Source organism: Hyla sarda, unplaced genomic scaffold (assembly GCF_029499605.1).
Source record: "Hyla sarda isolate aHylSar1 unplaced genomic scaffold, aHylSar1.hap1 scaffold_1214, whole genome shotgun sequence".
Classification (NCBI taxonomy): Eukaryota; Metazoa; Chordata; class Amphibia; order Anura; family Hylidae; genus Hyla; species Hyla sarda.
In genome coordinates, this window is record NW_026607836.1 from 23279 (window position 1) to 40282 (window position 17004).

A 17004-nucleotide genomic window follows, 5' to 3' on the forward strand; every position below is an offset into this window, starting at 1 on the left:
GGGAGGCTGCCAGACAATTTTCCATGCACACTCTGGGCTGGGGGGCAGTCAACCACCAGTACACACAGCAGAACCTAAACCCATACCATTATTGCTAAGCAGCAAGACAGGGGCCCATTGCACTCCCACGGGGCCTTTTTAAATGCAATCCATAACCCGGATTTGCCAGGAACCCTTCTTACTCCTCCTACTTGCATGTGACACTGGGCTTAGGATCTGCATAGGAAACACACACACAAGCACACACCTACCTTTGTTGCCTGCAGATGCCTCCTTGGCTGTCCCCAAACGGTATCAAACCAACACCCACGGGAAGCTGTAAGCATAGAGGACATGCCTGCACCCCATTGGACTTACCTGTGTGGGTTAAATCCGGGTTATTTGACAACCTATGGCGGTGATGGTTCTGCTCAGGCAGAGCAGTGCTGATGCTCCTCATAAAGCTGTCGCTGCTGTGAAGGTTCTAGGTGACATCACAAATCCCTTTGGTTACATACACAACAAAGCTGGGTTGTTGTTGTTTACACTCTGCAAGGCCTGTGGAAGTGAGTGACATCATAGCACTGTAGTTCTGAGGGTTCAAGATGGATGCAACAATCTCCTGTTGCTTCTATGAAGGCCGTAATAGACGACATCACCAAACAGCTCCATAGTCACATACACAGCAAAGGAGAGATGTTGTTTACACCTAGTGATGTCAGTGGTATTGAGTGACATCACAGCACAGTGCTAAGGCTCCTGGGCCTGGACACAGCAGCGGCTGCAATATCTCAACGGAGAATACGTTTATATCTATGTGTGTGTGTGCGCATATATATATATATATATATATATATATATATATATATATATATATATATATTTCTCCGCCGAAATCACTTTTAAACCCATTTCCACCTTTTTTTCCCTTCTCTTCCTCTTACTTTTTTTTCACGTTTTTTTACGTTTTTCTCCTTTTCGCCTCTTTTCTGGGCGTATTATTCTTCTTTTTCTTCTTTTTTTCGTCTAATGCATACCCCATCAGTGCAGCAATGCTTATTCAATACCGCCAGCAGATGGAGACACTGGGGGATAATTTTCTAAGGATTTATACTGATTTTTCCTGTCTGAATTTGTCGCACAGAAAGTTGCAGGCCAAATATGTGTGACATTTCTGCGACTTTAGCTTCTAGAGCATTTTTACAACATTATACATAGGTGCTGAATACATAAAAAGCGACTGTTCAGCGACAGACAAGTCGCATCGGCTGAAAGTAGGCCAGAATGTCAGTCCATGTTGGAGCAGGTTTAGATACAGTCTAAAGCATAGATCTCAAAGTCTGTGCACAGAATTTAGCAAGGGCCTCGCACCTTCTGATGCATCAGGTAGGTGCACAATAGCATAGCCTAACCCTCTGTACTTTGGTCTATATTGATGCGGGACATAGACAGCCAGCTGATGACCAATCCATTAGTGCAATGGATGGCTGGAAGCATTTGTCTTTGCCTTTGCAATACCACAGAAGCAATGCATGGTCAATGTACAGCAATGACACACCTGTGTGAACAGCCAGGAGACCCCCCCCCCCCCCCCCCATGTTATGTTACATAGTTACATAGTTAGTACGGTCGAAAAAAGACATATGTCCATCACGTTCAACCAGGGAATTAAGGGGTAGGGGTGTGGCGCGATATTGGGGAAGGGATGAGATTTTATATTTCTTCATAAGCATTAATCTTATTTTGTCAATTAGGAACATTCAGCACCCACCCGCTATCAAGGCAGCTGCCTATCATGTCATGCCCTACCTGCACAGGTGTGCTGGCTACTCAAATGATCCAATTAAGGAGGCCATTTAGTCAGCAGCAGCAGAAGTCCTGTGCCTGGACGCTCCAACAGGGGCCAGACACAAGCAGAAGCAGAAGCAGCAGCAGCACCACCTTTTGTTTTTTGGCTGCAGCAGCAGCAAGGCCCACAGGGCTGGCTAGCTGGCTAGCCAGCAAGCAGGTAGCAATGAAAGTAGGAATCTTTCTTTTTAACCCTGTAAGGGGGTGGTGCACTGTACCCGAAGATACTGCCATATCGGGTCAATGCATAGGGCGACGGAAGCAAGCTTCGAAATCGGCCCCCGTTCTCAAAAATCCATTTAATATATGGTCCCCAGATAGGGGACGTATCAGATATTAAACTGATAAGAACAGATTTTTTTTTTTTTTTCTATCTAAAGCCGAGGAACGTGCTTTCGATTCACCCAAAGTGCAAGAAAAAGTGCAAACGTGTTACACTAAAAAAACGTGCACAAAGGATGCGGTCTATCGCAAGCCCTTCTCCGATAGGAGAGAGGCCCCCCAACAAACCTTACCCTTCGCCTCCGGACCAAAAGGTACCTGCGAGGTTCCAGGTTCGATGTCCCTTTTCGCCGAAGCTACTAGGAGACCACAAATGCTCCCGGCATCCCCCTTGGCGTTAGCCAAGGTATCTGCCCGCAGAGCCGATTACGGTAGGTACCCTGCGAAGCAGGAGTACCCGGGGTGTTTGCAGGGAGGTGCGGAACCTAATGGCCACACACACCTCCCCTAGACCGCCAGGAGGGACACCCAGAAGGGCTACCGCATCCTGACAAATCCTGTGAACACACAACACGCAAAAAGTGACACAGTGAGACAAAAAATAAATAAATAAGTGAATGTGTGCAGATATACTGCCCGGACATCCGGCCGGATCTATAAAAATTTCTCTGATCCTAGCCAGAAGGCCGGGAATCAAGAGGTGAGTGCCACAAGGTGAAGAGATTATGGTGCCCGTGCTTCAACTCAGTGAGCCTATTCTCCCAGTGAGTTTCGGCACCTCGGGGTCACCACTCCCCGAGGCACAAAAGTACCTCGGCTCTAGACCCTCTCAGCCTCATGGCGAGACCCGGAGGGAACAGGTCACATCGGGGCAGCCGTCGAGCTGATTCCTCAGAACCAGCCCCGGAAAGCCCTGGTACACCTGCATCCTCCATGCAGCACCCATCCCCACCAGCATGAAAACTGATAAGAACAGATACTACACTTGATCTTAGCCAAAAGGCCGAGAAGCGATAACCGTGAAAGGGGCGGGCCCAACAAGGTCCCCTTCATGGGCACTATCACTGCTTGCTGTCAGGGAGGCTGCCAGACAATTTTCCATGCACACTCTGGGCTGGGGGGCAGTCAACCACCAGTACACACAGCAGAACCTAAACCCATACCATTATTGCTAAGCAGCAAGACAGGGGCCCATTGCACTCCCACGGGGCCTTTTTAAATGCAATCCATAACCCGGATTTGCCAGGAACCCTTCTTACTCCTCCTACTTGCATGTGACACTGGGCTTAGGATCTGCATAGGAAACACACACACAAGCACACACCTACCTTTGTTGCCTGCAGATGCCTCCTTGGCTGTCCCCAAACGGTATCAAACCAACACCCACGGGAAGCTGTAAGCATAGAGGACATGCCTGCACCCCATTGGACTTACCTGTGTGGGTTAAATCCGGGTTATTTGACAACCTATGGCGGTGATGGTTCTGCTCAGGCAGAGCAGTGCTGATGCTCCTCATAAAGCTGTCGCTGCTGTGAAGGTTCTAGGTGACATCACAAATCCCTTTGGTTACATACACAACAAAGCTGGGTTGTTGTTGTTTACACTCTGCAAGGCCTGTGGAAGTGAGTGACATCATAGCACTGTAGTTCTGAGGGTTCAAGATGGATGCAACAATCTCCTGTTGCTTCTATGAAGGCCGTAATAGACGACATCACCAAACAGCTCCATAGTCACATACACAGCAAAGGAGAGATGTTGTTTACACCTAGTGATGTCAGTGGTATTGAGTGACATCACAGCACAGTGCTAAGGCTCCTGGGCCTGGACACAGCAGCGGCTGCAATATCTCAACGGAGAATACGTTTATATCTATGTGTGTGTGTGCGCATATATATATATATATATATATATATATATATATATATATATATATATATATATTTCTCCGCCGAAATCACTTTTAAACCCATTTCCACCTTTTTTTCCCTTCTCTTCCTCTTACTTTTTTTTCACGTTTTTTTACGTTTTTCTCCTTTTCGCCTCTTTTCTGGGCGTATTATTCTTCTTTTTCTTCTTTTTTTTCGTCTAATGCATACCCCATCAGTGCAGCAATGCTTATTCAATACCGCCAGCAGATGGAGACACTGGGGGATAATTTTCTAAGGATTTATACTGATTTTTCCTGTCTGAATTTGTCGCACAGAAAGTTGCAGGCCAAATATGTGTGACATTTCTGCGACTTTAGCTTCTAGAGCATTTTTACAACATTATACATAGGTGCTGAATACATAAAAAGCGACTGTTCAGCGACAGACAAGTCGCATCGGCTGAAAGTAGGCCAGAATGTCAGTCCATGTTGGAGCAGGTTTAGATACAGTCTAAAGCATAGATCTCAAAGTCTGTGCACAGAATTTAGCAAGGGCCTCGCACCTTCTGATGCATCAGGTAGGTGCACAATAGCATAGCCTAACCCTCTGTACTTTGGTCTATATTGATGCGGGACATAGACAGCCAGCTGATGACCAATCCATTAGTGCAATGGATGGCTGGAAGCATTTGTCTTTGCCTTTGCAATACCACAGAAGCAATGCATGGTCAATGTACAGCAATGACACACCTGTGTGAACAGCCAGGAGACCCCCCCCCCCCCCCCCCCCCATGTTATGTTACATAGTTACATAGTTAGTACGGTCGAAAAAAGACATATGTCCATCACGTTCAACCAGGGAATTAAGGGGTAGGGGTGTGGCGCGATATTGGGGAAGGGATGAGATTTTATATTTCTTCATAAGCATTAATCTTATTTTGTCAATTAGGAACATTCAGCACCCACCCGCTATCAAGGCAGCTGCCTATCATGTCATGCCCTACCTGCACAGGTGTGCTGGCTACTCAAATGATCCAATTAAGGAGGCCATTTAGTCAGCAGCAGCAGAAGTCCTGTGCCTGGACGCTCCAACAGGGGCCAGACACAAGCAGAAGCAGAAGCAGCAGAAGCAGCAGCAGCACCACCTTTTGTTTTTTGGCTGCAGCAGCAGCAAGGCCCACAGGGCTGGCTAGCTGGCTAGCCAGCAAGCAGGTAGCAATGAAAGTAGGAATCTTTCTTTTTAACCCTGTAAGGGGGTGGTGCACTGTACCCGAAGATACTGCCATATCGGGTCAATGCATAGGGCGACGGAAGCAAGCTTCGAAATCGGCCCCCGTTCTCAAAAATCCATTTAATATATGGTCCCCAGATAGGGGACGTATCAGATATTAAACTGATAAGAACAGATACTACACTTGATCTTAGCCAAAAGGCCGAGAAGCGATAACCGTGAAAGGGGCGGGCCCAACAAGGTCCCCTTCATGGGCACTATCACTGCTTGCTGTCAGGGAGGCTGCCAGACAATTTTCCATGCACACTCTGGGCTGGGGGGCAGTCAACCACCAGTACACACAGCAGAACCTAAACCCATACCATTATTGCTAAGCAGCAAGACAGGGGCCCATTGCACTCCCACGGGGCCTTTTTAAATGCAATCCATAACCCGGATTTGCCAGGAACCCTTCTTACTCCTCCTACTTGCATGTGACACTGGGCTTAGGATCTGCATAGGAAACACACACACAAGCACACACCTACCTTTGTTGCCTGCAGATGCCTCCTTGGCTGTCCCCAAACGGTATCAAACCAACACCCACGGGAAGCTGTAAGCATAGAGGACATGCCTGCACCCCATTGGACTTACCTGTGTGGGTTAAATCCGGGTTATTTGACAACCTATGGCGGTGATGGTTCTGCTCAGGCAGAGCAGTGCTGATGCTCCTCATAAAGCTGTCGCTGCTGTGAAGGTTCTAGGTGACATCACAAATCCCTTTGGTTACATACACAACAAAGCTGGGTTGTTGTTGTTTACACTCTGCAAGGCCTGTGGAAGTGAGTGACATCATAGCACTGTAGTTCTGAGGGTTCAAGATGGATGCAACAATCTCCTGTTGCTTCTATGAAGGCCGTAATAGACGACATCACCAAACAGCTCCATAGTCACATACACAGCAAAGGAGAGATGTTGTTTACACCTAGTGATGTCAGTGGTATTGAGTGACATCACAGCACAGTGCTAAGGCTCCTGGGCCTGGACACAGCAGCGGCTGCAATATCTCAACGGAGAATACGTTTATATCTATGTGTGTGTGTGCGCATATATATATATATATATATATATATATATATATATATATATATATATTTCTCCGACGAAACCACTTTTAAACCCATTTCCACCTTTTTTTCCCTTCTCTTCCTCTTACTTTTTTTTCACGTTTTTTTACGTTTTTCTCCTTTTCGCCTCTTTTCTGGGCGTATTATTCTTCTTTTTCTTCTTTTTTTTCGTCTAATGCATACCCCATCAGTGCAGCAATGCTTATTCAATACCGCCAGCAGATGGAGACACTGGGGGATAATTTTCTAAGGATTTATACTGATTTTTCCTGTCTGAATTTGTCGCACAGAAAGTTGCAGGCCAAATATGTGTGACATTTCTGCGACTTTAGCTTCTAGAGCATTTTTACAACATTATACATAGGTGCTGAATACATAAAAAGCGACTGTTCAGCGACAGACAAGTCGCATCGGCTGAAAGTAGGCCAGAATGTCAGTCCATGTTGGAGCAGGTTTAGATACAGTCTAAAGCATAGATCTCAAAGTCTGTGCACAGAATTTAGCAAGGGCCTCGCACCTTCTGATGCATCAGGTAGGTGCACAATAGCATAGCCTAACCCTCTGTACTTTGGTCTATATTGATGCGGGACATAGACAGCCAGCTGATGACCAATCCATTAGTGCAATGGATGGCTGGAAGCATTTGTCTTTGCCTTTGCAATACCACAGAAGCAATGCATGGTCAATGTACAGCAATGACACACCTGTGTGAACAGCCAGGAGACCCCCCCCCCCCCCCCCCCATGTTATGTTACATAGTTACATAGTTAGTACGGTCGAAAAAAGACATATGTCCATCACGTTCAACCAGGGAATTAAGGGGTAGGGGTGTGGCGCGATATTGGGGAAGGGATGAGATTTTATATTTCTTCATAAGCATTAATCTTATTTTGTCAATTAGGAACATTCAGCACCCACCCGCTATCAAGGCAGCTGCCTATCATGTCATGCCCTACCTGCACAGGTGTGCTGGCTACTCAAATGATCCAATTAAGGAGGCCATTTAGTCAGCAGCAGCAGAAGTCCTGTGCCTGGACGCTCCAACAGGGGCCAGACACAAGCAGAAGCAGAAGCAGCAGAAGCAGCAGCAGCAGCACCACCTTTTGTTTTTTGGCTGCAGCAGCAGCAAGGCCCACAGGGCTGGCTAGCTGGCTAGCCAGCAAGCAGGTAGCAATGAAAGTAGGAATCTTTCTTTTTAACCCTGTAAGGGGGTGGTGCACTGTACCCGAAGATACTGCCATATCGGGTCAATGCATAGGGCGACGGAAGCAAGCTTCGAAATCGGCCCCCGTTCTCAAAAATCCATTTAATATATGGTCCCCAGATAGGGGACGTATCAGATATTAAACTGATAAGAACAGATACTACACTTGATCTTAGCCAAAAGGCCGAGAAGCGATAACCGTGAAAGGGGCGGGCCCAACAAGGTCCCCTTCATGGGCACTATCACTGCTTGCTGTCAGGGAGGCTGCCAGACAATTTTCCATGCACACTCTGGGCTGGGGGGCAGTCAACCACCAGTACACACAGCAGAACCTAAACCCATACCATTATTGCTAAGCAGCAAGACAGGGGCCCATTGCACTCCCACGGGGCCTTTTTAAATGCAATCCATAACCCGGATTTGCCAGGAACCCTTCTTACTCCTCCTACTTGCATGTGACACTGGGCTTAGGATCTGCATAGGAAACACACACACAAGCACACACCTACCTTTGTTGCCTGCAGATGCCTCCTTGGCTGTCCCCAAACGGTATCAAACCAACACCCACGGGAAGCTGTAAGCATAGAGGACATGCCTGCACCCCATTGGACTTACCTGTGTGGGTTAAATCCGGGTTATTTGACAACCTATGGCGGTGATGGTTCTGCTCAGGCAGAGCAGTGCTGATGCTCCTCATAAAGCTGTCGCTGCTGTGAAGGTTCTAGGTGACATCACAAATCCCTTTGGTTACATACACAACAAAGCTGGGTTGTTGTTGTTTACACTCTGCAAGGCCTGTGGAAGTGAGTGACATCATAGCACTGTAGTTCTGAGGGTTCAAGATGGATGCAACAATCTCCTGTTGCTTCTATGAAGGCCGTAATAGACGACATCACCAAACAGCTCCATAGTCACATACACAGCAAAGGAGAGATGTTGTTTACACCTAGTGATGTCAGTGGTATTGAGTGACATCACAGCACAGTGCTAAGGCTCCTGGGCCTGGACACAGCAGCGGCTGCAATATCTCAACGGAGAATACGTTTATATCTATGTGTGTGTGTGCGCATATATATATATATATATATATATATATATATATATATATATTTCTCCGCCGAAATCACTTTTAAACCCATTTCCACCTTTTTTTCCCTTCTCTTCCTCTTACTTTTTTTTCACGTTTTTTTACGTTTTTCTCCTTTTCGCCTCTTTTCTGGGCGTATTATTCTTCTTTTTCTTCTTTTTTTTCGTCTAATGCATACCCCATCAGTGCAGCAATGCTTATTCAATACCGCCAGCAGATGGAGACACTGGGGGATAATTTTCTAAGGATTTATACTGATTTTTCCTGTCTGAATTTGTCGCACAGAAAGTTGCAGGCCAAATATGTGTGACATTTCTGCGACTTTAGCTTCTAGAGCATTTTTACAACATTATACATAGGTGCTGAATACATAAAAAGCGACTGTTCAGCGACAGACAAGTCGCATCGGCTGAAAGTAGGCCAGAATGTCAGTCCATGTTGGAGCAGGTTTAGATACAGTCTAAAGCATAGATCTCAAAGTCTGTGCACAGAATTTAGCAAGGGCCTCGCACCTTCTGATGCATCAGGTAGGTGCACAATAGCATAGCCTAACCCTCTGTACTTTGGTCTATATTGATGCGGGACATAGACAGCCAGCTGATGACCAATCCATTAGTGCAATGGATGGCTGGAAGCATTTGTCTTTGCCTTTGCAATACCACAGAAGCAATGCATGGTCAATGTACAGCAATGACACACCTGTGTGAACAGCCAGGAGACCCCCCCCCCCCCCCCCCCATGTTATGTTACATAGTTACATAGTTAGTACGGTCGAAAAAAGACATATGTCCATCACTTTCAACCAGGGAATTAAGGGGTAGGGGTGTGGCGCGATATTGGGGAAGGGATGAGATTTTATATTTCTTCATAAGCATTAATCTTATTTTGTCAATTAGGAACATTCAGCACCCACCCGCTATCAAGGCAGCTGCCTATCATGTCATGCCCTACCTGCACAGGTGTGCTGGCTACTCAAATGATCCAATTAAGGAGGCCATTTAGTCAGCAGCAGCAGAAGTCCTGTGCCTGGACGCTCCAACAGGGGCCAGACACAAGCAGAAGCAGAAGCAGCAGAAGCAGCAGCAGCACCACCTTTTGTTTTTTGGCTGCAGCAGCAGCAAGGCCCACAGGGCTGGCTAGCTGGCTAGCCAGCAAGCAGGTAGCAATGAAAGTAGGAATCTTTCTTTTTAACCCTGTAAGGGGGTGGTGCACTGTACCCGAAGATACTGCCATATCGGGTCAATGCATAGGGCGACGGAAGCAAGCTTCGAAATCGGCCCCCGTTCTCAAAAATCCATTTAATATATGGTCCCCAGATAGGGGACGTATCAGATATTAAACTGATAAGAACAGATACTACACTTGATCTTAGCCAAAAGGCCGAGAAGCGATAACCGTGAAAGGGGCGGGCCCAACAAGGTCCCCTTCATGGGCACTATCACTGCTTGCTGTCAGGGAGGCTGCCAGACAATTTTCCATGCACACTCTGGGCTGGGGGGCAGTCAACCACCAGTACACACAGCAGAACCTAAACCCATACCATTATTGCTAAGCAGCAAGACAGGGGCCCATTGCACTCCCACGGGGCCTTTTTAAATGCAATCCATAACCCGGATTTGCCAGGAACCCTTCTTACTCCTCCTACTTGCATGTGACACTGGGCTTAGGATCTGCATAGGAAACACACACACAAGCACACACCTACCTTTGTTGCCTGCAGATGCCTCCTTGGCTGTCCCCAAACGGTATCAAACCAACACCCACGGGAAGCTGTAAGCATAGAGGACATGCCTGCACCCCATTGGACTTACCTGTGTGGGTTAAATCCGGGTTATTTGACAACCTATGGCGGTGATGGTTCTGCTCAGGCAGAGCAGTGCTGATGCTCCTCATAAAGCTGTCGCTGCTGTGAAGGTTCTAGGTGACATCACAAATCCCTTTGGTTACATACACAACAAAGCTGGGTTGTTGTTGTTTACACTCTGCAAGGCCTGTGGAAGTGAGTGACATCATAGCACTGTAGTTCTGAGGGTTCAAGATGGATGCAACAATCTCCTGTTGCTTCTATGAAGGCCGTAATAGACGACATCACCAAACAGCTCCATAGTCACATACACAGCAAAGGAGAGATGTTGTTTACACCTAGTGATGTCAGTGGTATTGAGTGACATCACAGCACAGTGCTAAGGCTCCTGGGCCTGGACACAGCAGCGGCTGCAATATCTCAACGGAGAATACGTTTATATCTATGTGTGTGTGTGCGCATATATATATATATATATATATATATATATATATATATTTCTCCGCCGAAATCACTTTTAAACCCATTTCCACCTTTTTTTCCCTTCTCTTCCTCTTACTTTTTTTTCACGTTTTTTTACGTTTTTCTCCTTTTCGCCTCTTTTCTGGGCGTATTATTCTTCTTTTTCTTCTTTTTTTTCGTCTAATGCATACCCCATCAGTGCAGCAATGCTTATTCAATACCGCCAGCAGATGGAGACACTGGGGGATAATTTTCTAAGGATTTATACTGATTTTTCCTGTCTGAATTTGTCGCACAGAAAGTTGCAGGCCAAATATGTGTGACATTTCTGCGACTTTAGCTTCTAGAGCATTTTTACAACATTATACATAGGTGCTGAATACATAAAAAGCGACTGTTCAGCGACAGACAAGTCGCATCGGCTGAAAGTAGGCCAGAATGTCAGTCCATGTTGGAGCAGGTTTAGATACAGTCTAAAGCATAGATCTCAAAGTCTGTGCACAGAATTTAGCAAGGGCCTCGCACCTTCTGATGCATCAGGTAGGTGCACAATAGCATAGCCTAACCCTCTGTACTTTGGTCTATATTGATGCGGGACATAGACAGCCAGCTGATGACCAATCCATTAGTGCAATGGATGGCTGGAAGCATTTGTCTTTGCCTTTGCAATACCACAGAAGCAATGCATGGTCAATGTACAGCAATGACACACCTGTGTGAACAGCCAGGAGACCCCCCCCCCCCCCCCCCCCATGTTATGTTACATAGTTACATAGTTAGTACGGTCGAAAAAAGACATATGTCCATCACGTTCAACCAGGGAATTAAGGGGTAGGGGTGTGGCGCGATATTGGGGAAGGGATGAGATTTTATATTTCTTCATAAGCATTAATCTTATTTTGTCAATTAGGAACATTCAGCACCCACCCGCTATCAAGGCAGCTGCCTATCATGTCATGCCCTACCTGCACAGGTGTGCTGGCTACTCAAATGATCCAATTAAGGAGGCCATTTAGTCAGCAGCAGCAGAAGTCCTGTGCCTGGACGCTCCAACAGGGGCCAGACACAAGCAGAAGCAGAAGCAGCAGAAGCAGCAGCAGCACCACCTTTTGTTTTTTGGCTGCAGCAGCAGCAAGGCCCACAGGGCTGGCTAGCTGGCTAGCCAGCAAGCAGGTAGCAATGAAAGTAGGAATCTTTCTTTTTAACCCTGTAAGGGGGTGGTGCACTGTACCCGAAGATACTGCCATATCGGGTCAATGCATAGGGCGACGGAAGCAAGCTTCGAAATCGGCCCCCGTTCTCAAAAATCCATTTAATATATGGTCCCCAGATAGGGGACGTATCAGATATTAAACTGATAAGAACAGATACTACACTTGATCTTAGCCAAAAGGCCGAGAAGCGATAACCGTGAAAGGGGCGGGCCCAACAAGGTCCCCTTCATGGGCACTATCACTGCTTGCTGTCAGGGAGGCTGCCAGACAATTTTCCATGCACACTCTGGGCTGGGGGGCAGTCAACCACCAGTACACACAGCAGAACCTAAACCCATACCATTATTGCTAAGCAGCAAGACAGGGGCCCATTGCACTCCCACGGGGCCTTTTTAAATGCAATCCATAACCCGGATTTGCCAGGAACCCTTCTTACTCCTCCTACTTGCATGTGACACTGGGCTTAGGATCTGCATAGGAAACACACACACAAGCACACACCTACCTTTGTTGCCTGCAGATGCCTCCTTGGCTGTCCCCAAACGGTATCAAACCAACACCCACGGGAAGCTGTAAGCATAGAGGACATGCCTGCACCCCATTGGACTTACCTGTGTGGGTTAAATCCGGGTTATTTGACAACCTATGGCGGTGATGGTTCTGCTCAGGCAGAGCAGTGCTGATGCTCCTCATAAAGCTGTCGCTGCTGTGAAGGTTCTAGGTGACATCACAAATCCCTTTGGTTACATACACAACAAAGCTGGGTTGTTGTTGTTTACACTCTGCAAGGCCTGTGGAAGTGAGTGACATCATAGCACTGTAGTTCTGAGGGTTCAAGATGGATGCAACAATCTCCTGTTGCTTCTATGAAGGCCGTAATAGACGACATCACCAAACAGCTCCATAGTCACATACACAGCAAAGGAGAGATGTTGTTTACACCTAGTGATGTCAGTGGTATTGAGTGACATCACAGCACAGTGCTAAGGCTCCTGGGCCTGGACACAGCAGCGGCTGCAATATCTCAACGGAGAATACGTTTATATCTATGTGTGTGTGTGCGCATATATATATATATATATATATATATATATATATATATATATATTTCTCCGCCGAAATCACTTTTAAACCCATTTCCACCTTTTTTTCCCTTCTCTTCCTCTTACTTTTTTTTCACGTTTTTTTACGTTTTTCTCCTTTTCGCCTCTTTTCTGGGCGTATTATTCTTCTTTTTCTTCTTTTTTTTCGTCTAATGCATACCCCATCAGTGCAGCAATGCTTATTCAATACCGCCAGCAGATGGAGACACTGGGGGATAATTTTCTAAGGATTTATACTGATTTTTCCTGTCTGAATTTGTCGCACAGAAAGTTGCAGGCCAAATATGTGTGACATTTCTGCGACTTTAGCTTCTAGAGCATTTTTACAACATTATACATAGGTGCTGAATACATAAAAACCGACTGTTCAGCGACAGACAAGTCGCATCGGCTGAAAGTAGGCCAGAATGTCAGTCCATGTTGGAGCAGGTTTAGATACAGTCTAAAGCATAGATCTCAAAGTCTGTGCACAGAATTTAGCAAGGGCCTCGCACCTTCTGATGCATCAGGTAGGTGCACAATAGCATAGCCTAACCCTCTGTACTTTGGTCTATATTGATGCGGGACATAGACAGCCAGCTGATGACCAATCCATTAGTGCAATGGATGGCTGGAAGCATTTGTCTTTGCCTTTGCAATACCACAGAAGCAATGCATGGTCAATGTACAGCAATGACACACCTGTGTGAACAGCCAGGAGACCCCCCCCCCCCCCATGTTATGTTACATAGTTACATAGTTAGTACGGTCGAAAAAAGACATATGTCCATCACGTTCAACCAGGGAATTAAGGGGTAGGGGTGTGGCACGATATTGGGGAAGGGATGAGATTTTATATTTCTTCATAAGCATTAATCTTATTTTGTCAATTAGGAACATTCAGCACCCACCCGCTATCAAGGCAGCTGCCTATCATGTCATGCCCTACCTGCACAGGTGTGCTGGCTACTCAAATGATCCAATTAAGGAGGCCATTTAGTCAGCAGCAGCAGAAGTCCTGTGCCTGGACGCTCCAACAGGGGCCAGACACAAGCAGAAGCAGAAGCAGCAGAAGCAGCAGCAGCACCACCTTTTGTTTTTTGGCTGCAGCAGCAGCAAGGCCCACAGGGCTGGCTAGCTGGCTAGCCAGCAAGCAGGTAGCAATGAAAGTAGGAATCTTTCTTTTTAACCCTGTAAGGGGGTGGTGCACTGTACCCGAAGATACTGCCATATCGGGTCAATGCATAGGGCGACGGAAGCAAGCTTCGAAATCGGCCCCCGTTCTCAAAAATCCATTTAATATATGGTCCCCAGATAGGGGACGTATCAGATATTAAACTGATAAGAACAGATAAGGTTTCAACAAAATTTTATTGAATAAATAAGAAACCATACAAAATTTAAAATGCAAAATAATAAAAGGTTCACAAAAGTTTTAAAATACAAATAATAAAACCAGTAATAAAAGGAGAAAAAATAAAAATGGCAGGATAAAACATTATACAAATGTCATAAAAACTGATTATACTGTTATTTCGTTCCATAGAGGCAGACACCACATGGATGCTGCCTCGCTGGCCCCCAACTGTTTCTTGTCTCTTAGGTAATAGATGTACATCTCACTCAGGGCCAGCTTTATACAGTTTTTAACATCAATAAAATCATGTTTAAAAAGTAAGATGTTCCTAACTTTCCAGATGGCATTTTTAAAACAATTAATAATCATCCAGCAGATCATCTGCTGTTTAAAATTGGGGCAGTTAAAAAGACCGTAAAAGACACATTCGTGATTAAAATCTTTTAGGCCGCAGGCCCACTTCAAAAGTGGGCCTACCTTCCTCCAAAGCTCCCGTGCAAAAGGGCAGTTCCAAAATATGTGCAGCACCGTTTCGTCCACTCCGCAGCCATCTCTCGGGCACTTGGCTCTCGCCACCAGTCCTCGCCTGTGCTGAAACTCACGAGTAGGGAGGCACTGGTGGACGATTGCCCAGGCAAGATCCCTGTGTACATTTGCCAGAAACTTCCCGTACACGTTCCGCCATACCTTTTTGGATCTTGCCTGTGTGAAATTGGACACTGCCAGGGTAACCTCACTCCGCCTGAGGACCTTTGATACCTTTCTCTGGTCCCCCAGTATGTCAGGCTCCAAATCTTGGAGACCTAGGAGCCTGACTGTCTTTTCCAACACCACATAATGTTTTGGGGGACACAGAAGCACCGGAGCGTTCAGAGGGATGCGCAACCATCTTTTAAAAACCATGCCCGCAGCGTACCTTAAAAAGCAGCTAAAAATGCCATCGGATTTAATAATTTTAAAACAGAAACAGAAATACTTTATGTAAAAGAAAGTAAAAAGGTTAGGAACATCTTTCCCGCCATTATCTTTACTTTTGTACATAAAATCACGCTTTAATTTCTCCATTTTTGAACCCCATAAAAAAGTAAAAACAATTCTAGTTACTTTTTTAATGTATAAAATAGATGGAGGAAATACCATGGCAATGTATAGCATAATAGGGAGTAAAACCATCTTTATTATTAAAATCTTCCCCTCCATGGTAAGGTTTCTAAGATTCCACATTAAAATCTTCTTCTCCATCTTAGCTATAGCTGAATCCCAGTTAGGGCTCCCATCATTGACCTGGTTAAAAACAATACCTAAAACTTTAATTTGATCCTGTTGCATTGTGACTCCTGGGGTGATGGATGAATCCCAGGAGCCAATATAAAAACAGTCACATTTATCTGTGTTTAGCTTAAAACCAGAGACCTCGCAGAAATAGCTGGTGTTCCTCAATGCCCCCCTCATGGATGGAGAGTCCGGGCACAGTATGGTGACATCATCCATGTACCCCAACACCTTTAGATGGGTCCCTCCTCCACCAGGTATCGGTACGCCTCTTACTACCCGGTCTTTTCTGAGGAGGGCCATCAGTGGTTCGATTGCGCAAATAAAAAGGAGTGGGGACAGGGGGCAGCCCTGTTTGACACCTGATAAAAGAGGAACACCGCTGGTTAAAAAGCCATTAACAGAGACTTGACTAAAACAGGATCGGTATAAAAGCATGATTCGGCTTAAAATCGTTTCAGGCACTGCCATCTTTTTAAGAACTAAAAACAGGTATTCATGGGAGACCCTATCAAAGGCTTTTTCAAAGTCTAAGGATAAAATTGCTACAGTTTGATTTCTATCCTTAAAATACCATAAAACATCTCTTAAAATATTTAGGGATTCAGCTATAGACCTTCCAGGTACCCCACAAACCTGATTTGGGTGAATTAATTTATGAATAAAAGGTTTAAAACGGACAGCTAATAACTTGGCTAAAACTTTATAATCAACATTTAAAAGTGTGATGGGGCGCCAATTTTTTAGCATATCCTTTTCACCCTTTTTAAAAAGTAATGATACAATCCCCCTCCTCCAGGAAGGGGGAAGTTCATTAACAATAAAAGTTTCTTTATACAATAAAACCATATCATCCTTTAAAATATCCCAAAAAGCTAAATAAAATTCGATGGGTAAACCATCTTCCCCAGGGGCCTTCCCACTAGAAAAACTTTTAAAAACAAATAAAAGTTCATCTAAGTTAAGATCACGGGATAAAACCTCCTGGTCTAAAACATCTAGCTTAAAATCAAGGGAATTAAGAACATGTTCTAAAAAGGATGGATTAAGATCTTTCTTATTAAAAAGAAGCTGGTAGAAGTTAAAAACTGCATCTAACATGCCTTTTGGAGTGGATTCACCCTCAAGGTTTTGGATGATATCCCTCCTATTCATCACTTTTTTAAAAAAGAAACGGGAACATTTCTCGCCCTCCTCCAGGTGCTGCACATGTGAGTTAAAAATGATTTGTTTCCCTTTCTTTTCTATGGCATGTTTTATTTCAGTTTT

At 45.4% G+C, this 17004-nt stretch overlaps 6 non-coding genes and 1 pseudogene across 6 annotated transcripts; all 7 read right to left on the reverse strand.

Moving 5' to 3' along the window:
• Nucleotides 1–2029: 2029 nt before the first annotated feature.
• Nucleotides 2030–2212, reverse strand: LOC130303358 (U2 spliceosomal RNA). Its single transcript, XR_008853450.1, has one exon. It is a non-coding gene; the product is annotated as a U2 spliceosomal RNA (small nuclear RNA).
• A 692-nt stretch (nt 2213–2904) lies between these two features.
• Nucleotides 2905–3064, reverse strand: LOC130303360 (U2 spliceosomal RNA; annotated as a pseudogene).
• A 2106-nt stretch (nt 3065–5170) lies between these two features.
• On the reverse strand, nt 5171–5361 carry LOC130303329 (U2 spliceosomal RNA). Its single transcript, XR_008853422.1, has one exon. It is a non-coding gene; the product is annotated as a U2 spliceosomal RNA (small nuclear RNA).
• Nucleotides 5362–7462: 2101 nt separating this feature from the next.
• Nucleotides 7463–7653, reverse strand: LOC130303330 (U2 spliceosomal RNA). Its single transcript, XR_008853423.1, has one exon. It is a non-coding gene; the product is annotated as a U2 spliceosomal RNA (small nuclear RNA).
• Nucleotides 7654–9745: 2092 nt separating this feature from the next.
• On the reverse strand, nt 9746–9936 carry LOC130303331 (U2 spliceosomal RNA). The gene has a single exon (XR_008853424.1). It is a non-coding gene; the product is annotated as a U2 spliceosomal RNA (small nuclear RNA).
• A 2089-nt stretch (nt 9937–12025) lies between these two features.
• Nucleotides 12026–12216, reverse strand: LOC130303333 (U2 spliceosomal RNA). The gene has a single exon (XR_008853426.1). It is a non-coding gene; the product is annotated as a U2 spliceosomal RNA (small nuclear RNA).
• Nucleotides 12217–14305: 2089 nt separating this feature from the next.
• LOC130303353 (U2 spliceosomal RNA) lies at nt 14306–14491 on the reverse strand. Its single transcript, XR_008853445.1, has one exon. It is a non-coding gene; the product is annotated as a U2 spliceosomal RNA (small nuclear RNA).
• Between the last annotated feature and the right edge of the window lie 2513 nt (nt 14492–17004).